This window comes from Lathamus discolor, chromosome 4 (assembly GCF_037157495.1).
Source record: "Lathamus discolor isolate bLatDis1 chromosome 4, bLatDis1.hap1, whole genome shotgun sequence".
Taxonomy (NCBI): domain Eukaryota; kingdom Metazoa; phylum Chordata; class Aves; order Psittaciformes; family Psittacidae; genus Lathamus; species Lathamus discolor.
Window position 1 is genome coordinate 817,727 of NC_088887.1, and position 24,683 is coordinate 842,409.

Here is a 24,683-nt window from a genome sequence, read left to right on the forward strand (position 1 = left end):
GCCTGAGTTTATTTGTGTTGATGATCCCTGCCTGTGTACCTTCCACTTGTCTTGCTAAATGACAGTCCTTTTATTACTCCAGTTCTAGCACCCATCCATACCCTGTCTCTGACATGCTTGCAGTTCCACTTAGTTTGGATATCGTCTCCAAATTTTCACACAGTCATTAATGAAAACATGAAGTATCGCTGGATCATGAACAAACACAAGCAGAACTCCAGAATCACCACATAACTTGTCCACAAACCACCCACATCACATAAAAATACAGCTTTCCAAACAGCTTTGTAACTCCCCGGTGTTTCATCCGTTCTGTGATCCCCTAGCTTGCTCATGTGGTCTTTCTGTGATACACCACAAAGAAAAAACCAACCCCAAACCTTTGTTAAAATGAAGTTATATGATGTGTATACTTTCCCACTGTGCTATCATCTTCCTGAAATGAATGAGTTGACATGGCTCGTCTCTAACAAATGGTAACTGGCTGTTGGCTCATCTTTTTGTTTTCTTCCATGTATTTACAGCTCGTTTGTTGGCTGCTTTCTTCCAGTAATTTGTCTTCCTCCCCTTTTTATAATGATAGACACTTTGTTTGCCCTTCTCCTGTCATTTACATATGGTTTTTTCTGGGAATAATTCCTTCCTACAATATCTTTTGTGAGTTTCTTTTATGCAGTTTTTGTCAGATGTTGTAATTTGTCGCATCTAGGCAAGAAAAGACATTGTATGACTTGGAGCATGTTCTCTGTTGAATCAATTTCTGCATGATTTCGAATAAGTAACCTTAATGGAGAAGGCGTCACAAAGCTGCTTTGCCAGGATCATTCTGATTTTCCTGATATTTTTATACGCTGGCTGAAACAGAAGCATTTTAAAAGAATGATCTTTTAAGCCACAAGCATAATACTTCCAGATTACGCTCAAGCATAGCTAAAACTCTTCTATTATTCTGGTATACTTTGGGTCTTTCAGTGCCTGAAACAAAGAAGACAATTATTTTATTTTATTTATTTTTTTTTTGGTCAGGAAAATGCAGAACCTACGATATTTTTCTTCAAACATTTCATTCATTTCTAGGGAGGGGAAAAAATCCAGTAAATTGTAATAAAGCGCTGCTCCTTTGACAGTGGAAGTTGTCATTTCACCCCCAATGTTGCTTCTATAGTTTCAAAACTTGTTCTTGGCCACTTTTCAAATATTTATAGCCCTCATATAAAGTCTCTTTATAAGTGCTCTCAAGGAAATAGCCAGTCTTGCAAACTCTTGCACATGTGCTGAACTCTGCTATGTGAGGTAGTTAAGCATGGGAGTATTAGCAACAGCAGAGCCCCAATATAGGAAGACTACAGCTTAAATCACACTGACAGACCAAAGCAACTGCTGGAAGTTTCACAGACATACATGAATGTCTGTGCAGAACTGGAATCTTCACAAGGCTAGAAGAAGGGGAGATAATGCAAGGCAGTGTGGAAGAAGTCCAGCACAAAGCTGGGAGGCTGAACAGAGTGACTTGGCAAATTAGATCGAGCAGTCCCTAGTTACATTGCTGTTTCTTCTCCTCATGGTCTAAAGTAAGACTGTTGTCTTTTGGCTTCATGAGGCACTCATGAATACAGCAATCTCCAGTTCTCATAGGCCACTGAAGATTTTGCAAGTGCCATTCAAGGTAGTCACATCTGTGAAACTGAGAGAAAAAATAAGTAAATTCAGTGCATTTCTCTTTCTTATACAGCTGTGACATTTCAAAATTTAAATGTTTTCAGCAGTCTCGGTAGCTGAAAAGTAGAACAAATGGTGATAATTTGCATCCTGATGGCCTGTGGAGTGCTCAAGAAAGGGTAGCTAGCTGCCTCAGCTCCATGGGCTTGAGGAAAGTGGAGCTGGGTGCCTGGGCTCTCCCCCTCTCAGAGGTCTCAGTGAAGCCGCTGCTGCGTTCAGCACTGGTGCATCGGGTCCACATGGCTGACCATGACTCCACCGTCTGAGGGAATCTGATCTTTCCTGGCATACACATCATGCAGTTTGCCACCCCATTAACCTTGCCATGGCTGCTGGCTGTGCTCACGTCCGTTGATCCATGCGTTGTTGACTGTCCCCAGACAGCTGCTGTCCTTTTCTGGGAGGTAGTGCAGCTCAGCACAAGCATTGTATGAAGGGTGGACACCCCGTCCTGTTTGTCCTGTGGGTGTCTAAGCAACTGGGCATAATCCTATGGTTTACTTCAGGGGTCCCCAGCTCAGTGACAGGTCAGACTTCAGCATAAGAGCTTTGGACCTCACTTTTCTGCTCCTCTACACCCTCACACCTTCTCCTATGCTTCCATCTGTGACCTACACACCTCCTTCTCTACTGCAACTCATCCCCATGCCCCCTTACCCTACACCTTTGTGTCCCCTCCTGCTGCAGCCCTCTCTCCCTACCTCCTTGCAGCCTTCCTCCCAGCCTCCCTGCCTCTTCTTCATGGGTTGCCTTGTCTGAGAACATGGTCATGCAATGCACCCCAGCTGCAGGCTGATAAGCAGAGCAGGAGAGCCTCCGAGTCAGCCTGAGACATGCCTCCTCTTGACTACCTGTCAGCCTATGAGACATGCTGCCACTCAGCTGCTAGCAAACCATCTGAGGACCAGATGTTGTGCAGGTCTGGTTTCATTTGGTCTGAGCTGTTTTGCAAGCTTTACTTTTCTGTCTATTTTTCAAGCGCTTCCTTGTCCTGCTCTGTGATTTTTATACTTCAGTTTCTATTTTAACCCTTCATCTACCGGTGCCTATTCTTCATGTACACTATAGACTGGTGGAAACACTCTTACCAAACCATTTTCCTGTCTATTAGAAAACATGCATGCTGCTGGTTTCCTTTCTGCTAGTTTAATGCCAGTGTGTAATGAATTCATAACCTTTACTTTCAAACAGGTGTGTCAGAGCAAAAGCAATTCCTGCAGATTTTTAAAGGCACCTTAGTTACATAGAAGGCTAAGCCTCCCCAGAGACTTGAGGGAATTTAGGTGAGAAAAAGGAGTTAGCTGTTTAAGTCCCAAAGTGTTCAAGATGTGTAAAGAACTTGAGACCAGAATGAAAAACTCTTTTAGATATTAAAACCCCTTATCTAGCATCATTTACAAAAGTTACGGTAGATCTTTTAATCTCACTAGGCATTCATTTTTAGGTATTAACCGTCATTTTTAAACACTTCAGTCGTAAATGAACCCAGGATACTTTTGGAAATGTTTTCCTTATCCATTTTTTTGCCCAGTGTTTGAGGAATGACCATTTTTTTCCCCCAGTTTGTGGCCTCCACAGATGTTTAAAATTTCTTCTGGTGTTAGAAGATGGACAAGTCCGATAACAGCAGGTTCTAACCTAATTATTAAACGTTAACCTCTTGAGGTTAAATAATCTCATCTGATGTCATTAAAAATGCCCCAGGAGTCCCAATGTGCTTTCCTTACATTTGGAACACATGTTTAAGGCAAAAACAGTGCAGCTCTTCCCAGTCCAGCCACCCTGCACAGAGCAGTCAGACAAGAAGTCTCTGTGCCATTAACTCATTTCTGACAATAGCCCCTGCCACACAGACTCTCCAGATCATCTTCAGATGACCGGGATCTGAAGGTATCAGTGCAGAAAGGCAAATTGTGAAACACAGTAAAGCAACCCCATTTACCAACACTTAGCACAGAAAATCAGGGACGTTTTCAATCCTTCTGCCAACAATCCCATACCAAGTTGTGCTGCATCCCTGAACAGCTGACCTTCCTCTGAGATTTTGGAAGTCTGCAATGTCAAGAGTGCTTGGTCTTTATGACTATTGAGCCATTTATGACTGTTGAGCCATTTGTGACTGTTGAGCCATTTATTCATGTGCCTTTGCCCTGATTTGAGTGTCTCACTCCGATATGAACAATTTAGCCTATTACTTCCCCCCGCCCCAGGAAATGCTACATCCATAGACTGACATTTAATGGTACATTCACCCAGAAGAACAGATGAGATGTCTGAAGCTCTTAGAGATATTTTCATTTCTAATAGCATTTGGGATATTGGGAAGGGATGACACATCCATCAGCTAAGTCAAACTGCTGGATTTTCCTGATGTGGTATAGACTTCTATTATAGCCTCATTGATAGTGTTCAGTAATCTCGCAATGAAGTGCACTGTACACAGTAATTGATGTGTGACCTTTCTTTAGGGCGAAAATGAAGTCCATGAACAAAAGCTGGCTGTGCTGGGCTGCACACCAAGGTCTGTGGTTTAGCTCCACTGTCTCTGATTTCCCTCATGCATGCGAAGAGGAATGCCTGTGATTGAAGAAGGCAAGAAGGTCTTGTGGCTAAGGTGTCCTTTTCATTAAGGTGAGCAGTGTCTGAGTTTAAAAAATTAACTTTCTCCCTTATGTAAGCACCCCTTAATGGACTTGTATCCTGCTGGAGCTCTTTGGTTTGCTCTAGATTGCTTTCCCACCACACAGCAGAATCACTGCCCTCCTCTTCCTATCTGCAGGACCAAGGTGATGGAGGAAGGCTGCATCTCCCTATATCACCATGCATGGCTGAGTGCATGATGCTGTCAGATGGACCTCGGTGAGGATTTTGTGAGTGGCTGTTTTATTCTCATTCACCTTGCTTCTGTATCTAAGAGCGTAAAGCATGCATCACCTGCTTCTGAATTGTCAGGGCCTATATTAACCTTGACAAGCTACAAAGCTATGTTTGAATTCCTTCACTGGGGTTTTCTCCATGTTGCTATTTTTATCAGGGATGGCTCCCGCCTGGTTTTCCCTCAAAAAGAGCATTGTAAACCTCAGACATTGTAGCTGAGATGAGGACTGTAACAGAAACATGCTTTTTGAACAAACGTTCATGCGATTGGAAGTCAGCGCAAAAATTACTGCAGAAGTGTTGTTTGGCTGTCTGACAGATAAACTGATCATTTTTTACTGTTGCAGCAAAATTACCATATAAGGCTACTTTAAAGTTGTGTACTACATCTAACTTTCTATTTAAGTAACAAGGAGATAGGGAGAGGAAAGCTGGAGGGTGGGGAACAGCACCAAGACTGTCTGTACTAACATGCTTTATGATGTTTATATTTTACTTTAGAAAGAGGAATCAAGTGCCTTTTTTTTTTCTCTCTTTTTCAGAGAGAGGCAAGAAAACACATCCTTCTAAAGCACCTAAGGCCAGGATCAACTTCTGTTCACAGGCATAGACACACCATTTTCTTTGTATTCAACAGGAGCTGCTTATACATCTAAAGATAGCCCCTAGGCTCTACAAGTTTGAAAACTTCCCAGCCAAGGAGTGAATGTTTCTCTCCTCTCAGTTTTTATCATTCACTGATTATCCTCCAGATACATCCATTATTAATTTGAAAGCCTTGAGAGAAGGCCTGGGAGCAATTCATGTTTCCGCAATGCGTTGATGATAACTTTCTTCTCCAAGTGACAGAGGAGCCAACCAGAAGTGCAATGCTGGACCTTGTTCTCACCAACAAGGAAAGGCTGGAGGTGAATGTGAAGCTCAAGGGCAGCCTTGGCTGCAGTGATCATGAAATGGTGGAGTTCAGTATTACTGCTTTGGTGGGTAAAGGAAGAGCAACTGACATCATGTAACTGGACTTGTGAAAAGCATTTGGCACTGTCCCATCTAAACTGGAGAGACATGGTTTTGACCAGCAGCTGGATAAGAAATTCGCTGAATGGTTGCCCTCAAAGAGTTGCCATCAACAGCTGGATATCCAGGTCAGTATTGGGATTGGTGCTGTTTAACATCTTTGTTGGCAACATGGACAGCAGGATGTCCCCAGTCTTCTACACATCTCAGATCCTATTCTGAGGTGTGGAATTCTTCCTATATACATACAAGGTTCCTAGTTTGGATATCATATAGCCCATAGGTGCTAGAGGTGACTAAGGAATGGGTGTTGCTTTGATAAGTCTCTCAAAACAGGATGATCATTGTCTCATTAATATACTGCTGTGACTAGTATGAGTCTGTACAAGTCTGCATTACTGTGGGATTGAAGACATAGACTAGATTTTCAATCTTACTACAGTAACGTGTGTTTCAACGTGCTTTAGTACTTCCAAAAGTTTGCCATCATTTCCTAGCTGGGCAATCTTTTCTTATTCTCTTGCTATCTATGTGAAAGTAAAATATATAGTCCATTGGAAGTATACAAAGGAAATTCTAGACTTAAAATATGGAATAAATATTTTTTATTTAAGGGGACATTTGAATTTTGTCTTAGGAGATGTGATGCTTTGCAAATCTCTTGTTCATAAGGTATAAAGTCTGAGTAATACATGAAAAGTGTTCAGTATCTAGAACCTGCAGGCAGAGAGTCACATATAAGAATATGAGTAAGAAACCTAGTAGAGTATTTCCATTTTGTTCAAAATCTGGCATTAAGCTGCTTCTAGCGGAAGATGCTGTGAACTGAAGTTTTCCATTTTTGTGAAGAAACAGACACAACTCAGTCAGTGACAAAATAAACCTCCCACAGGTTTTTCTTTCAGGCTGTCTTCACTAGCTGCAAAAAACCTAAACAGACTTGGAGCTGAGAACCTTGGTGGCCCATCAAGGCCCCTTCCTACCTTTTCTACAGTAATATCAATTGTGATTCTGGATTCAAGGAGCCTATTAACACCTACCAGTGGCCCATCTACTGCAGAAATGAGACCCTAGTCATGCCTAAGTGTGTTCAATAAATATGCATCAATTCAGGCACTTTATTTTTTACAGTGAAAATTTTGTCAAGGATGATTACAGATCTGCCTCAGACATAAAAGTCTATAGAGTAAGCACTGGAAAGACTCTATGCCAAATGTTTTCATATTTGTTTTAAAGCAACAGGCATTCTTTTGTTGTGTCCAATAGCAGCCAGCATTAGAGTCTCTGCTTAAAGTTACAATACTTATAAAAGTAAGTAAGTGCGCAATCCATTGCCTTTCAGGGAAGCTTCTTTCTAACCCAGGCAAGCAGAAAGTTGCTTAGGGCCTAGCACAGGAATAAGGATTTTCTTTAGATAGCTATCCCATGAATAACGTGGCAGTGGATAATTTTATTGTTCTCAGATATGAATAATTTCTTTCTTCTTTTCTCAATTCTGCTGAGGTCAGCAAATATACCAATTTTGCCTTTATCAGTCTGTTATTACCATTTGTAATTTTTTTTCAGGATCTCCTTGTTCTTCTATTAAAAGACAGATAGAGCTAAATAAAAGGAGCTCCTGACCTTTGTGGAATCATTCAGTGTCCTGTAGGCTCCTATCTGCGTGTCTGCAAGGACTAACAAATGACTACTTTAAAAATTTCTCTTTTCTTGTTGTAAAGGCAAATATCAGCCATGCTTAATGTGGATATTGCATCAAACATTGATCCCCATGGAAGGTGGGTGTCAACTGGAAGTAGCTCGATGAGTTTCTTACTCGATATTAATTTATCTGAATACTGCCTAGAAGAGCATTATCAGTGTCATTTATCTGAGCAAGGTCTATTTAGCTTGCACTTCGTTTCTAGAGGTGTAGGAAAGAGTTGTCCCTTTAATTGGTTACGGTTCAGACATGCATTTCACACACTGCCACCATTTCTTAGAAAGAATATAAATCTACTTCAAAAATAGTAGGGATCCCAGGCTGGAATAGATAATAAAGATTCTGCAAAGATTAATATATACCTTCATGCTCGCATGGATTGATCCTTGTAAAAGCTGACTATTTCCCTTCCAAGTTTGGGGTTTAAATTTCTCGCAGCTTTCTTAAGAACTGTTTACTCATTGAGCCATACTCATACACTCAATGCCTACCAATGCCGATGACTTTTAGAATCAGTCAGCTTGTGGGTGCCACGAAATGTATATTCATGGCAAGAATTTTCACGTGGCACAGGAAGGTAGATAACTAGCTATGGCTTCTCTTCTGGCTGGACTTCTCTTCAAGGTCATCTTTAGCCTCAGTCAAAAGGCTGCTTCATCTGGTTGACAGGGCTCTAGGTAGATACCTGTTCATTTTAGGTGGTGACTCAAAAGTGACTGGGTTTGATGACGTTGTTATATTCTAGCTAGTTAGAGAAGTTGGTTTAACCTAACCTAAAGGTTAAACAGAGTTCAAGTCAACCTTAAAGAATTAAGAACCCGACTTCCACTGAGAAATCCCTAGAAGATGAAGATCTGCTTACTTTCCTTCTGGTCTTTACACTGATTACAGTGGTCTTTGATTAAGGCCCTCAGTGAATTTTATGTTAACACCAAGTGCATGCTGAGTAAACACTTGTATGGCAGAAGGTCAAGGAGCTCAGAACTTGAAAAGCTGAAACTCATGTTTTCGTCTGAATCAAAAGGAGTACCAGCTTCCCCAGACAGCACTGCTGGTTTGAACTCTGGCTCTGGAAAGTCCGGCTACAGATGACACAAACCCTCCCCAGGCTGAACTGTACATCACCTATCCACCCACAATAAGCTCGTGGGGTTTCACCAGCAGTTTTTCTTAAGCTGGCTGTGCCTCTGCCTGCCTACAGGAGCTCACTGTGGTGGCACATGTCAAATAACATTCAAACTATCTGGTTTTGGTGTCAGTACTAGTAACCTTGCTGAGGGCTACCTCAGATAGTATGAGCATCCTTAGCATCCTTCCTTAGCTATTGCAGTCCATGTTAAAGCCTATGGTGCAAACCCTTCATCCGGTTCCAGTTAGATCTACATAAAAGTCAGTATTACTGCCAGTTGTAGTATAGGTATATCCCAAGGTTTCCAAACATATGCTACCCTGTATCCTGTGTGCTTGTTCCTTGGCAGTATTTCACCGTAAAAGTGCAGAGATTCCCCCCTTCCTTTTTATAATCTTTTCTTCAGTCACGTTAATGTCCAAAGACTGTCTCTAAAGAGCAGCCTAATTTATTTACCAGCTAGATCAAGATAGAGGGGGAAAAAAGAGGCTGGAAACGAGTGTATATTAGATTCATAGAATCACAGAATAGTTAGGGTTGAAAAGGACCTTAAGATAGATCATCTGTTTCCAACCCCCTGCTACAAGCAGGATCACTACACACAAAACCATGTCACCCACGACTCTGTCCAACCTGGCCTTGAACACTGCCAGGGATAGAGCATTCACAACCTTGGGCAACCCATTCCAGTGCCTCACCACCCTTACAGTAAAGAACTTCTTCCTTATATCCAATCTAAACTTCCCCTGTTTAAGTTTTAACCCGTTACCCCTTGTCCTGTCACTGCAGACCCTGATGAAGAGTCCCTCCCCAGCATCCCTATAGGCCCCCTTCAGGTACTGGAAGGCTGCTATGAGGTCTCCACGCAGCCTTCTCTTCTCCAGGCTGAACAGCCCCAACTTCCTCAGCCTGTCTTCATACGGGAGGTGCTCCAGTCCCCTGATCATCCTCGTGGCCTCCTCTGGACTTCTTCCAGCATTTCCGTGCCCTTCCTGTTGTCTTTCACATCCCTTGCCAGATTTAATTCTAACTGGGCCTTAGCTTTCCTGACCTGGTCCCTAGCTTCCTGGACAATGTCCCTGTATTCTTCCCAGGCCACCTGTCCTCGCTCCAATCTTTTCTAAGCTGCTTTTTTCCCCTCTAAGTAGCTACTTACCTCTCCATCTGCCTGGCCTGTCTTTCCTAAACAGCCTATAACCTTCCATTCCCACACTCCAGTTATAGGAGCCATCCCACCATGTTTCTGTGAGATCTATTGTATCATACCCCCGTAGACGTGCACACATCTCTAACTCCTCTTGTTTATTCCCCATACTACGTGGGTTTATATAGAGGCATCCGAGCCTGGGGAGACAGGGAGAAAGCAGGAGGGATTTGCCTGCATACAGCATTCCTAACTTGTTTTCTACCATCTCAGTGTTTAGATGCTATGGTATTTATCAACACTGCTTCAACCAAAGGGAATGATAAAGGGAAAATAAAACCATAATTCATGAATCAGAGCTAGCCTACAACCAGCCTGCACAAACATATGTCAAGAGCTGTGGCTAGGGGAGCGCAGACCAGCTCCTCAAGCAAAATGGCTCCTGCACCTACCATTCACGATTAGAAAGCAAAGGACAGATCAGAGTTCCCCTAAATGGAAATGACAGATGGCATATTATGCCTCAATATAAGGACTGCTCAGGTCCATTCTCACCTCGCCATCAGTCTTTTCCAGAAGAAAAAAAAAAAGCCTATTCTTGGCTTTGAAAGGGATAATTGCACCAGATTTCATTACAGTCCTTCTGTGGCGGCTTCCTTTGAAGCTGAGCAAATAAACACCATCTACAGGGACTCTGTCTAAACTCTTTACACACGTTTGTTCAAAATGAAAATGTGAGCTGGAAGCAAGCCAGGCTTCCCCCATCTTCCTTCTTCTTGCTCTCTGACCCCCAAGAGATGCCATGGATGTGTAAATACTGCACGTGGGCTTTTCCTCCCGGGATTTTGATCATCTCGGGAGCTGAGCTACTGCTAGAGAGAGCACCTAGGCCTTCAGCTAACGTCAGGATGGTTTTACATCTTACAGCTACTATATTTATTCCAAATTTACCTTTCCTTTTCTAATTGCATGTCAGCATAAGCCCATACATTCCAGTGTGCGTGTCTGTCGCCTTCAGAGGCAATTTGCACAGCTTCTGTTTCCTGTCATCTGCTTTACCCGTAGAGCTAGGTATAAATTCCTGATGCCGGTCCACTCGATGAATGTGGAAGAGTCAGTGAACAGGCAGAGGGAGGAAAAGCAGGCCATCAATAAAAATAATAACAATTCAGAAGAACTTTTTATGCCCTCTGCAAATCAGTGACATTGTTCTTCGGGATGTCAGACAAAAACGTGTGTTACCGTTTACAAGATAAGTTTGGAGGACAGCTAAAAATCAAACAGGAATTTCTTAACTATCTTCTTGTCAGCTAAAAGCATCACCGAGACTATTGTTACCAGCATATCTAGTAAGCTTGCTGCATGCAAATAGCACTTGATTTATTTCACAAGGCTCCTGATAAACCCAGTGATCATTTGAACAGCTGTTAGCCTAAAATGGGCTACAGAAGCACAGGGAGTACTCAGGAAACAAAAACTCAGGGAAATATGTGTGAAATGTAATCCTGTTACCATTTGCCACATACTGCACACATGTGTCATCAGTACAGGAAATGAATAAGCTATAGATCAGGAATATGCCCCGGACCTAGGAGAATGGATATGAATTTGCATTGAGCTAACCTCATAACCTAGGCAAGCTTTCACAATGTGCAGACACTGCTCTCCTTATCCTTGCAATACCGCCCACATTTTTTTCCTTCCTGTGTGTTTATTATTGTGCTTAATTGGCCAAAATGATTGACATGTTTCTGCTTCAGTACGAATTCTCCTGGGTCGAGGGTTGGGGTTTAAGAAGGGGATTAGAAATAGACCTTACCTGGTGTTAATGGGTTCCTGTCTAGTACAAAGCAAGTAAGAATGAAAGCAATACTGCTGCGTTTTTTCACTGTAATCATTCATGTTTCTTCAATCCCCCAAATTAGGTTTGCTCTTTATATTTCCATTTTCTGTGTGGCATTAAGTCATCAGCATTAATGTTTGCTGTGATGCAGTGGATTCATTATTTAATGGAGGACTTCTTCTTCCTCTACTCACTTCTAGGAAACCATTTTCACATTAAATTGTTAGTTTCTGAAGATGCAACTGACACAAGCACGTGGAGCACAAAGCACAAAGCAGATGGGGTTGTCACCTGTGAAGGGGCTGAGAGCAAGTAAGTTTTATTTCCCTCAAGTAATCTTCTGTCTGTATGCTGCTATCATGAAAATGTCCATTTCCTGGCTCGAAGCTTAAGCCAAAGGAGCCGGCTGCCAAGTGATTACCTGCCTGTTCTGGCATTCACTGCTTGCTTTCTGTCTCAGAGCCATACATTCCTGGAGATGGGACAGAAAGTTCACAGGTTGGGATTAGCCAGGTGTGGCTGACAAAACCAACACTGTGGTGATTCTTCATACCATCGTTATTTCTCCTTAGCAATTAGAGGTGCACCACTCTGAATTCTTAAAGGAAAAACTCCAACAGTGCTACATGCTATAGCTGCAGTACTAAATGTGCAGAGGGTAGAAGTCATCCTCCAGCTGAGGGTGGATGAACTACTTGGCTACACGGGGCTTGAAACATAGAACTTAAAGCAACCAAAGGTATCTGTATCTGCTATAATCATCTGTAAAACCACCCTCCTGGTACTGCTACTGTTTCCTGCGCACGCTGCAGGTGTATACAGGCGTATGTGCATGGAGGTGAAGGTCTGCTGTTTAAAAAGCTGCCATAAATCTTCTGAAATGGCTCAATGGCTGCAAGCCATTACGTTTTCCCATGATACTGTGAATCTTTCTCTTGTGTTTGAAACTCAAGTGGAATTCTCTTTGGCTGTCTTGACTCTGCACACATCATGTGCCAAGCAGCAAGGTGCTCGGGGAAGTTTGCATTTGGTTTTGTTTAATGACACGCAGCACTTTCCTGGCACGGAAACACCAAAACACTCAGAAAGGAGCTTGAAGTCTTTAGTCTTTACCTTTTTCTCAGGTCCAGAGTGGCAAAATCATCTACAAGGCAGGGCTCTGCGCCCCAGTCTCTCCCCTTGGTCTTTCCTCTGGCTGTCACAGAGCTCACAGACAATAATCAGAGCCCCCGCTTACCTCACCCTTCAGTCCAGACACCCAGCTGTAGATAAGAGCTTTGACCTTTGTGTTCAGAGCCTGAGGTGGCTATATAGTAATAATAGCTCTTTAGAGAAGGTAAACTGTAGGCAGGGTGATCCCTGCCCCTCCTCATTGGTGAGCTGCAGCCTGAGAGCTCTGTTACACGAGCATCATGCCTCCTAAACGAAGAAGATTTGGCTGAGGAAATCCAGATTGTCCCCTTCCCTTGTGGCAGTTTTCTTTGCTGATTTTTTTCCTGTGTTATCATTAAAATTGGTCACGGATCCTACATTACTAAGACAGAACTGTTAGGGCAGCCAGACATTTAATCTGACTCAGGATGGCATATATTTGCACTGTCTTCTGTTTAAACTGTGCTGTACCATTTGTGATGAATAGCTCTAATGGCCCATTTTCAAATCTGCAGATCAACGATACTGTTGGGTTTGGTGTTCCATAAAGGTAGGGTAAGGATTATTGAGGCTTTAGAGAGTTAAAGAGGAGATTAAGTGTAACCCACATTGAAGGTATAGTAAAGAAAGCAGAAACAAAACAAAACACCAAATGAAAAAAGCCTTGCAGCCTTAAAGCAAACTTACTGGGGGAAAAAAAAAAGTTGGATTTTTTTTTTTTCCATTTTGCGATGCAGGAAGGCTTAAAAAGAATACATTTTAATATTATAAATTTTACTCCTCATTGGCAGCAAAACCAGAAACTCTCCAGGAAACTTCTGTGGCCCAGACTGTGCAAAATACACCAATGAATGTTCCTAAGGGGCCTCACAGTACTTGGGGGGTCAATTTAAAACTTGTTTCTTGTGACCGAGCTTTTGTGTCACTTAATACATCACACCTGATACCCATTTCTTTTTGCTGTGGTCTGTATATTAGCATTCAGGTTGCAAGCAGAGGGAGTAGAGGTAGAGAACAGCCAGGAGTCCCAACCTTTGCAACGACCCTCCCAAGAGCTTTAAGTGAAAACATATGTAGATTCTAAAAAAAAATGTAAATAAATCATTCGCTTTTGTTCTAGAATTCTTACCCTTTTTTATTCCGCCTTGCTTCTAGCCAAGAAACTGTCTGCATTCTCAGTCTAAACACATCCCCCTTGTCTTTAATTTTTCATAATTAAACACACTTTCCATAGTGTGTAATCCCACTGGGGCAGGTCTAGATGATTGCCTTTCCATGTTGTTAGAAATCGAGGCCCTCACTGCAGAAAGAGGGAAGAAATCTCTAAGTATGCCCAAGTAAAACACTAAACAAAACAAGACCCAAAACAGATTTCAGTGTCTCCGCAGTTTGTCTACGCCTTCTCTGACTCCACAGCACTTGGCTGAAACAATAAACAAGTGCAGCACATGCAGTTTATTCGCCGCGGTCCTGCACATGCCTGGAGGAGGTGCGCTATGTGATGGTTGCGAGTAGCCCCTCTGTCCTCAGTGCACACGTCTCTGCATTTTGAGACCAGTGGAAGTGCTTCCAGAACTTCCCAAAACAAGAGCTGTGGTTTGCACATTTACCTTCAGTTCTTCCCGGGTGATGCCAACAATAACGCAGCTTTCTTCTACGTTTTACTGGCAACCTGCATGTATCAGAGTTTCCCCATAGTCTGTGACAGAGATGTCCAAATTAACAAGGCATTTCCTATAACTCAGGAACAGCTGAAAAATGACCCTTGCAGGCTGAGGTTAAGGGAGAAAAGAATGAGAAATGTTCATTTGTCTGCTGTAAAGAACTGACTTTGCTCATGACCATGATTTGAATCTGAATGGAGTTCTGGTCAAGCTTTGGAGAAGTTGTGCAGCAGAGACTCTGGGAAGTTTGCCACTTTGCAATGATAGCTGCTATTTGCAGTTAGATAACTAGAGTGTCTGTAATATTCAACGAATTAGCTGTAGTAAGTAAAGTACAAATGATACTGACAACTCTGAGACAGCTATATCTGCTTATTTTAGGTAAAACCGAGAAGCTTTCAAAGACCACTGTTCTTTCTTTGTGCTTCTTTACTTCTGGCCACCTAAACACAGAAGTACCAAATAGAGATTGGCACTGTAAACAAAACAGGAGGTTTGTGGCATTTCAGGTTTGACTTGAAAGCAGGATCAATTCTGTCATAATTTTTTCACAGAAATCTCGGAAGAATTGAGTATCTGTAACAATTTCAAGTCTCTCTAGTTCTGAAAGGACCCTTATCTTGGATCTACTTATCTTCAGTTGAACAGATTCTCTCTATTGCTTTTAGAACCACTTACTAGTTAGTTCACTCTCTTTATAAACGTGATTTCTTTGCTGACACAGAAGATGGTCTTGTGAAACAATGTGAGTGAAGAGGTCTGGGACCCACTCCCAAATAGGTACTCACTTCAGATGCTCCTTTTTCAAAATCATTAAATGTACAATTGCAGGCTCACAAATCCCCTGAGGAAAACGATGCCAGTCGATGCTCAGTAACTAGAGCCTGCTAGGGAAATAAACCGTGTGCTTCAAGGAGCATGACACAAAGAACCAGAGGCTCTTCTCAGGAGAGACATAGGAGGGACAGATTCAAACTTAGCCAAAGCCTGCTTCTTCAACTCTTTCACTTACCTGGGACAACCACAACAGCATGTCTTCATGTATACTTGCTGTGTGCTTTGAAAGCACTTGCTAACCCCTGTACATGACTGAAGAATCCTGTGACCAATGTCACAATCACTGAATCATCTAAGTGTCAATTGTGTAAAATTGGACCAGCATCCTTTTGAGATTATTCTATTATTCATTTCTTAATTTAAGCCTTCTCTGTCTCATTATGGTTTTTTACTTTGATTCCTGGGTTTACACCTGCAGCTTTACAGAGATTAATTTTCCCACTGCCATTTCTCAGCTCTTTGTCCTGTCCCACCCTAACTTCACTATAATTTAGCCTTTCCGTTGCTCTGCTTCTACGCAGCTTACACAGCATATAGTTACACAGCATATTTCTAATACTTAGCAGGCACACCTTCAGAGGGAAGGAATTTACCTTCTAAATTTTGATTACTTTTATTCTTGCTTGCTTCTCATATGTCTTATGGTTTTCTTAGGAAAAAGACAAAGCATCCACAATGTACAGTTTGGAACACGGTGTAAAAACGTGTGGTATAATCAGAGATTAAATGATGCACTGTTTTAACCAGAAAATTCACCATCCATCATGATGCCTATGAACAACTGCAGACGTTACGTTAGTCCTGTTAGCAACACTAGCATTCAGCAAGGTAGAGGTCAGCTCTCTCTCACACTTTTCAGACTTAAAACTATATTTGAGATACAGCTTATATTTGACGTCCCTGTTTGCATTGTGCTCTCAAAATTTTCAGTGCAAACACGAGTAACAATAAGTGCCTTTCTCTATATGCAGCTCCCCTTTTTACCCGAACATGCTGCTAAGAAACCGAACAGCCGCTCCTTGCCCCATGAAAGGGGAAAAGTCTGTTCAAGTAGCCCATGGTGTGTGAGAGCAAACATGAATGACTCACCAGCTGGTGTGGGTGTGCTGTGGCAGAGGGGATGTAATCCCTCTTTGACACACCAGGTGATGGATTTGAGAGAGCAGACCTATGTAGATCCCCAGGTCATTTTACAAAGAGGCAGGGCAGTTTCCACCCCCACCTGTGTAAGCTAAGCATGCTTACACTGTAAGTGTGCTGAAACCCAGGAGGCTTTTGCTTATATCCCAGCACTGATCTGGTTTCCTTTCACCAGTGTCTATTAAACTAAGCACAGCCTCCACTGCAGGAAGTCCCTAAACTGCTGAATGGCAGCAAAAGAAAGTGAATGCCGGAGGAAGGAATGCTCTGTTGTGCTTTCCTTCTCATGGGTTTTCATTAAGCTGGTCTAACATCAATGACATGATGCAGGGCAGGACCCAGTATGCCATGCTTACAACTCACTAATCAAAACTACATGAATCAGGTGATGTGCTCAGCTAGAATAGGCCCCTTGGCCACTGTAACTCCAGTTCTACCAGCATAAGAAGAGAGTGAAAAATCAGATCCACTGATCAATATTTAAACCAGTTTGCTTATCCAAAAAGACAATAAGGAAAACCATGGGTAATGAAAGGGTGGAGAACAAACAGAAACTTAGAACACATGGACGTGAATAGAATATTTTCCAGCCCTTCATTCTCTCTGTTGGTGACGGGTGTTCCCAGTTTTCATTTTGATGTGCAAACAGAAAACTTACCACCTCCAGCTCCACAGTTGCCTCGTGCTCTTTTCAGTGTCCTGGTCCCATGAATGCTGAGCTGCTTCAGAACAAAACCTCCTGGTTCTTTCAGTGCACCATTGGAAGGGACTAAAGGTGGCTCTTCAGAGGAAGGCAATGTCATGGGACCATTCTTACAGGCACAGTGTTCAGGCCAGGATTAAAGAGCCCTTAAAGACAGAGTCTGAGCTCAACGTCTGAGAAACTGGCTGATGACATTGACGTTCAGTACTTGCTTTCCAGCCCAGGAGGAACTGTGGAAAGATGAGTGAAAAATCAGAGAAATACAGCAGAATGATATACAGGGGAAAAAACCCAAAGAAACAAACCAAAGAACCCATCCAATAAAGAAAACACAAAACAAACAAGCAAAAAAGCCCTGACAACATAAACCAGAAGAATGTCTCTGAAATCTGAATGGCTGCAAATGTGATCATGTTAGAAATGCAAATGTATGATCCTGCCTTGTTTGGAAGGGAAACTAAAGAAAATCTTAAAGACTTTCAGAAGTTTCTTTCATTTCAAAAAACGACCAATAAATTCCAAAAGACCAAAATTGAGTTTTCTCTCCATTTCATTCCCTTTGCTAACTATAGCTTTCTTTGCCTTTTCATTTACCTAGACCTTGCCTTTACAAGCCCAATTTACTGGATTAACCTTGCTGCTCAGACAGCAAAGTTTAACTCCAAGATAAACCCCACAAGGGGATTTGTGTGAAAAACGACTTTCCTACCTCCAGAGCCTCCCCCAGCTCTGACTTAGCCATGGAGAGTCCATACTAGCTGACCTGAAGGCCATACTGGCTTGGTGCCTGGCTGTAACTCATGCGTCTGAGCAGTGGCCAAAGCAGTCTGTCAGAAAGCAAAATGTATAGAAGGCTTTTCCCTCTGAACAGTGGGGCCTGAATACTGCAGCAAGAGGTTCAGCAAACACCAGTATGGCACACCTGCGAAGCGGTAAAGAAAAGAAAGCAGTCTCTTGCTATGCCTGAGAACTGTTGTGGTAGCAATAATCTAGAGGATGAAGATCAGGAACTTCGCACCTATGCAGAAATTCACTGCTGTCAGTCTGTTTTGTAACACGCAAAAGGCCAAGCTGCTGCAATGAGTGACTGCAAGATGATTTGTGTCTTGATTATGCTAGAAACAAGGTTTAGTGTTTCACAGGGTGAACTGCAATGGTTTTGCCTAGATCTGTTGCGAGTTCTGGGTGAGTGGCAAACCGAAGCTGTAGCACAAGCCACAATAAAATAGGATAGACATTGAAGAAATAGCTCTCTTAAAGACCAGCAGCTGGAATGCACCAATATGATGGTATATGAATTGCATTTTTCAGCAAGTGAAATATCCCTGAACATCCTTGGGTACCAGTGTTCTTTTATGTCATGATGCATCAGCTTACAGATGCCGGTCTCAAAAATGAGCATTTAGTGGCCTTACTTACTCTGACTGCAGATGGTCTGATTAAGATGGTGTCTGTTTAAAATCAGTGCATTTTGGAATGGGGAGAGGGAACGCCGACCTGTAGTTCTGCCCAACTCCAGCATACAGAAACCCTCAATAACACCTTCTCTACCTCTCACCTTCTCCTTTCCTCAATCAATCACAGGACTGACTTAACACCATGAAAGCAGACAATTTCATTTTACAGTCTTTTTATATGTGTTCTGGTGCTGGAGCATTTAGGACTTTCATTTCCAGGCACTGCGGGCGAGAAACACACTCCTTTAAAAATAAAGTGAGATTTTCAGGCAGTAATCTCTATGCGGCAGCTATGGTTTTCAGAAAAAAACCCTGTTCAGACTAAAACTGCAAAGGCTGTGACTGCTCATAGACTCCCTGTCTGCACTGGGCCTTATGCAATAGAGCCTCAGTCTGGCTAAGACCCCAGGACATTCCTGAATTTTAAGTGATAATATGATAAAGATATGATAGAATGTTTATCTCTTCAAGATAATCCTGCATGAGCACAGTTCCCTAGCTAAAGAAATCTGTCCTTAAGAACAGCAAGAATAGCCAGTGAATCTCCTGTATGCTAGCTGCTAACTGGCATCTTTCCAGGCTCTCCACTGGTTAACAACAGAGCAATAAATGGTAGATATTTAAGATTTTAATTTCGCCTAAAGTCTGACCATGTGGGAGACGGTCCTATTTTGTCTGTGATATATTCCTTTTATGTGAGAAAGTAAGATCCAGTGAGTGCTGGAGTCTTTGCAAGATGAGTGTTCACTGGTGAGCAATTCATATTTGCAATATCTGCATGATATAAAAATACCATTAAAAAGATACCTCCTTAAAAAGAGCAATTGCCAGATGCTGGTTTCCACATTGCCTTTGGGCCCAGCCGCTTTATTTAGTTTTTGTAAATGTTATTTAGCATTTGGCCTGTGCTGCTGCCCCAATTCCATTTGGCTGTCATGGTCACTTTAGGTGATGCTAGCCTGAGTCGTCCTGCTGCAGCTATTCTGTTGAAGGTGTACCACATCCCATTTTGCAAGGGAGAACAGAGCAGATGATAGCTTGATGCAAACTAAGGATTATCCTCAGTAGGGGAAGCCAAGTGAAAACTCCTAAAGAACCATTTCCTGATGCCATCTGCAAAGCAATTGTAGCACAAAGGTTCCCTTGCCCTGTACAGAGAAAAAACAAACAGTAGGAACAGTAGGAAACATAAAGAGGGAGACACAGAACACCCTAATGGTCTAAACAGCCCTTTTGGTTTTTCACTCTGAGCAGGTAAAACAGTATTTAAAGCTTAAGAGGGATACAAGAGGCTACTTCTCGTCAGGGTGTTAACAGCAGCATCATCTGGCTGTGTAAAAGAGAAAAGCAGTGGGTAGAAAAATGGTGACTGATAGATCTGATTTTAGGCTATCATTCCTAAAATGTTCAAGTTTGGTCAAAGCTTTCCATCATCCAAATCTTTGCTAATGAGTGCCGGAAGGAAACTAGTGGCCAGCTGGCTTGCTTTCATGCACATGCATTTCTCAGTGCCTCCCAGTGACAATCAGGGCAAGGGCTGGGGGGAAAGAAAAAGAATTGCAGAGTCATACATTCATTTTTCTATTTGGGATTAAATTCGAATTGATGTGCACTGCACATCAGTGTTGTTTCTCTGGAGTACTTGCCTGGGCTGTGGGAGGAGAGTGTGTGTATTCTTGCATGGGGCAGAGAGAACAACAGTGTCATTTGGTGATGGATGTTGGGTTTGAGTGAGATTATTGAATTAGTGGATTATGTTCAGCATCTTTTCCTTGATCATGCCCTTGTGGCACAAACGGACAATAGAGGGAGGGAAAGAACAGTTTCGGATGGGAAACTCCCTTTGTAAGTTTCCTTCATGTTTAAGTTGCTTTCCTCCTTTTTATTCTGAGTGGAACTGAAAGGAACATGGCTGAAGAAAAATGAGCAAACTGCAGCCAGGACAAAGCTTTTCACAGAATCACTGAACCACAGAATGGCTGAGGTTGCAAGGGACCTCTGGAGGTCGACTGGTCCAACCTCCCTGCTCAGGCAAGGTCACCTTTAACTGGTTTCCCAGGACCACGTCCAGACATGGAGCTTCTGTGTACCTCCAGGGTAGGAGTCTTCACATCCCTGGGCAATCTGTGCCAGTGCTTGGTCACCCTCCCAGGACAAAAGTGTTTCCTGACGTTCAGAGGGAACCTCCTATTTTTCAGTTTACACCCATCACCTCTGATCCTGTCACTGGGCACTGCTGGGAAGAGCCTGGCTCCATCCTCTTTGCACCCTCCCCTTAGGTATTTTTACACATTGATGAGATCTCCCTGGGCCTTCTCTTCTCTGGGCTGAACAGTCCCAGATCTCTGAGCTTTTCCTCCTGTGAGATGCTTTTAATTATCTTTGTGGCCTTTTGCTGGACTCCCTCCAGTTTGCCCATGTCTTTCATGTACTGGGGAGCCCAGAACTGAGCACAGGATTCCAGATGTTGCCTCACCAGTGCTGACTAGAGGGGAAGGATCACATCACTCGGTCAGATGCAATATGCCCGATGTAGCTCTGGATCCCATTAGACTTCTTTGCTGCAAGGGCACTCTGCTGGCTCATGTTCAACTTGGTGTCCATCAGGACCCCCTCTCTGCAAAGCTGGAAATAGTTTGCCATTCCAGAAATGTCAGCTACTGCTCAAAAGAGGGAGTTGTGTGGTCATGAATCTTTGTAAAATAAAGGTTGAACCACCATTCTTTGCAGAGGCCTTTAACCATTTTTCTTTCAATCTTGACCCTACTTTACTTTCATCCCATACAAGGTTTTTCTCCCTTGTATTATCGCTGGTATAGAGTTGCAAATGGTCCCAAGTTCCATTGGGCAGGAGTATTAAAAGATACCCCGCAGTACGAGGAAGTGCGCAGGGGTCTCAGGGGGCTGAAACCTGTCCCACTGGGCTCAGCTTCCTCTGGAAAAACTCCAGCCTCACAGACCCGCTCCAGGCAGCACACTGGGCTGAGAAAACCTTTGGCATGCCTCATGTTACATTTGGGATAATGGTGGGTTTCAGCCCTGCAGCTTGACGTGCCCATTTCTCCTTCTAAGGCTGACAGTAGCCCCTCCACTCCACTTGCCTCTTGGGGATTAGGAGAAGGACCATGCCCTGGACTTCTCAGCAAGAAGGAGCTATGCTCACAGCTGAATCCAAGCTGTGCTCAGTGCTGTGCCACAACTGGGCAGCCATGGCACAGTGCTGCTCAAATCTCAGCAGACTCAAGCCCACCTTAATAGAAAAGGCAAGAACTCACAGTTAGCTTGATTAAAATCTTAACTGTTGAGAATTAGGAGAGGAATTTGTCTGGCATTGTGACTGATTGGACATCCAGGAAGTGCCTCCAGGAAAGGCCAGGCTTTGGTATCTGATTGATGTGCAGATATTTGGGAAATGTGAGCATTCCAGCTGCGAGTAGTTTCAGCTAGTGCCTGTGCTGCCCTTATCAGCCGCATGACTATTCAAGTTGTGGGAGAAGGCAGGAATGAAAAGGTTGTGCAGGAATGAAAAGGTTGTGCAGATACACAGAAGCTTGCACACATACACACATTCATATAGAATCACAGAATAGTCAGGGTTGGAAAGGACCTCAAGATCATCCAGTTCCAACCCCCCTGCCATGGGCAGGGACACCTCACACTTAACCATCTCACCCAAGGCTCTGCCCAACCTGGCCTTGAACACTGCCAGGGATGGAGCACTCACAACCTCCCTGGGCAACCCATTCCAGTGCCTCACCACCCTCACAGTAAAGAATTTCCTCCTTATATCCAATCTAAACTTCCCCTGTTTCAGTTTTAACCCATTACCCCTTGTCCTGTCACTACAGTCCCTAATGAAGAGTCCCTCCCCAGCATCCTTATATACGTGCATTGCTGTTCTGTCTTGGTTTTGTTTTCCCTGTATATCCCCCCACGTAAACTACACAGTGCTATTGCTATACAAGCTCCCAGGGTTTGGTGTTCAGCTACTGATATTGAGGCTTTTGCCTGTTTTAACTTAGAACTACTGAACTGATAAAGACAGGCTGAAAAGTCTAGCTGCCTCTTCCCAGAGTGCGTGTGTGTGTGTGTATTTCATGGTCAGCAACTTTCTGCAGTGTCTCTTAAACTTTAGTGGTGGGCACCAGGCCAGGAAGACTGTCTGCCTCCAACCTAAAGAGCTTAGAACTTAATGAAACATCTTTCACTGATATTCTGGGGCTGAGGGAAGCGGACAGGCTGCCTGTGCAGCTCCAGAGACCTCCACAGAAGAGAGGACTTGGGCAGCTCTGAGTGCCTGCATGTGCTATCCTGTGTGCCATACATGGAGGATTGATTATATTGGGTTTTTACTGCATTAGAGCAATGTGACAATTTCACCAGGACAATGTTAAGAACATTGGTGTTTTCCTTTGAAAGGTGGAAAGATTGAGTATGCCTTAGTTCCCCAGTTTTTGTTCTGTTGCCTGAAGAGCCTGAAGCAACCCTATGGCCTGTTGCACCAATTCCCCAAGTGCAGGTTTTAATCTATGATGCTGTCCACAGGTCCTGACAGCAGGGCTAGTAGAATGCATCACTAAATTAAACAATGGCCTGCTCCCTACCAGGCAAATTGATACATATGGAAAAGGGCACAGAAAAGTCTATAGGAATCTTGCTGCTGTTTCTTCCATCACAGGTAGGTCCCCTGCACAGCAATTTCATTTTAACCAAGCATCCACTTTAGCTTGACTTCACACCTACCTCATTCACAATTATTGAATTCCTTTATCTTCACATACAATAAATATAGAGAAAGACATTTAAGAGGATGCTAAAGGTCTGATTGGAGTAAAAAAACAGTAGGGAAATTTGAAGGTAATGAATGCAGCTTGTCCTTATTTCACCCAGAGCTCCAGAAGATCGTATAGATCATTTATGGTATCAACTATTGCTGGGTAATGTGCTGCAGTAAAAGAGAACACAAGATGCATTGAGCAGTGGCAATGGATTGATTTAATCAAAAAGTCTGAGCATTTACTCTGAATTTCATTCCCTTTGGCAATTTATAGAGATAACACAGGGCCTCCAGCCAGCTTGTCTCTATGTACTATGTGTATGTAGTTGTGGCTGCCTCTTGTGTCTCATGTCTTTTAAACATCAGATGTCTGCCTACCTGTCTGCTCAGGACTGCTAAACCCAAGCACTCCAAATAATTTGTGGACTCTGTGGCTCATCCACTTCCCAAAAGGCAACCAAGACATCAGGTTAAAAATCACAAGGGTTTTAAATGATGTCTGTAGTCTGCCTTCTGTCTCTAGCCAAGAGGGGTGCATGTGTGCCATAGTTTTAGGCTGTTCTCTGAGACCTGAGTCTTTGCTTTGAGAAGAAAGGAAAGTGAGCTGAATTTCCCACTCAGATTGCCTGCCTCCTGCCGCTGGAGCCTAAGGAGAACTCCAAAACTCATGGGAAGTCTGGTCAGTTGTGCTGCATGCTTCCAGATCTGCAGTGCTGAAAGAAGCCCTGAGATGGACAATTTCATGGAACCAGCAAGAGGGGTATGTCTGTTACACACAACTTCTTCCCTCCCTGACCCCTGTGGAGCTTTCAGTTTTGTTGTTTCATCTAAAATTAAATATATATTATATATATATATATATATAAAATAGGCATATAAAGAGCATGTCCTGCTTTTGTATGCTGAAAGCTTAACAGCAGGCAGAATTATTAGTGCCTGCAAAAAACAATTTGACCACACAAAAAGCTCTCCTGCTTGACATGAAAAAGGCCTTTGTGGATTTGAATGGGGTGTGGGGAAGGAAGTGAGAGGAGAAGGAAGCTTCAGGTGCAAATGACTGTCATGCTGTTATATTTCCAGCCTATTAAAAACAAGACATTTTTTTCACTTTAGAAACTCAGAGAGCACTAATATAATAGCACTTTTTAACTTAGAGAGTGAAAAATAGGATCATAGTTGATGAAAAGTCACAGTTTCAAATCCTTAGCATATTTCTACTAAATTGGAAGCAAAAAGGGAAGCTAACGTCTGATTTGGGTTGACAGGTTTGCAGCCAATACTATTCCCTTCCTGCTACTATTTTCTAATGTATTTTTGTCCCTGAGAGTCTTTCTATAGCAGCCTGCTGGCAACGGCGGAACCCAAAAGAAGGAACTTGGCTGTTGTCAGAAAAGGATCATTCTCATTAAAAGATGTCAGCTGCCGGCTGGCTGCTGAGATTTACAAGAGCAGGTTCCAAACTCGAATGCTAAGTGACTCCTCCTCTCTCCTCTGCGCTACTTCGAACTGGAGCAAGGTAAGCTAA

The 24,683-nt window shown here is 42.9% G+C and overlaps 1 long non-coding RNA gene across 1 annotated transcript in view; it reads left to right on the forward strand.

The window, feature by feature from the left end:
* LOC136012881 (uncharacterized) overlaps positions 1-24,507 on the forward strand; it is a 61,725-nt gene extending 37,218 nt beyond the window's left edge. The window contains exons 7-11 of the long non-coding RNA XR_010612035.1: positions 4,188-4,350; positions 4,499-4,589; positions 5,139-5,738; positions 11,629-11,740; positions 23,714-24,507. This is a non-coding gene — a long non-coding RNA (uncharacterized LOC136012881). The remainder of the gene's footprint in view (positions 1-4,187; positions 4,351-4,498; positions 4,590-5,138; positions 5,739-11,628; positions 11,741-23,713) is intronic.
* Positions 24,508-24,683: the final 176 nt, after the last annotated feature.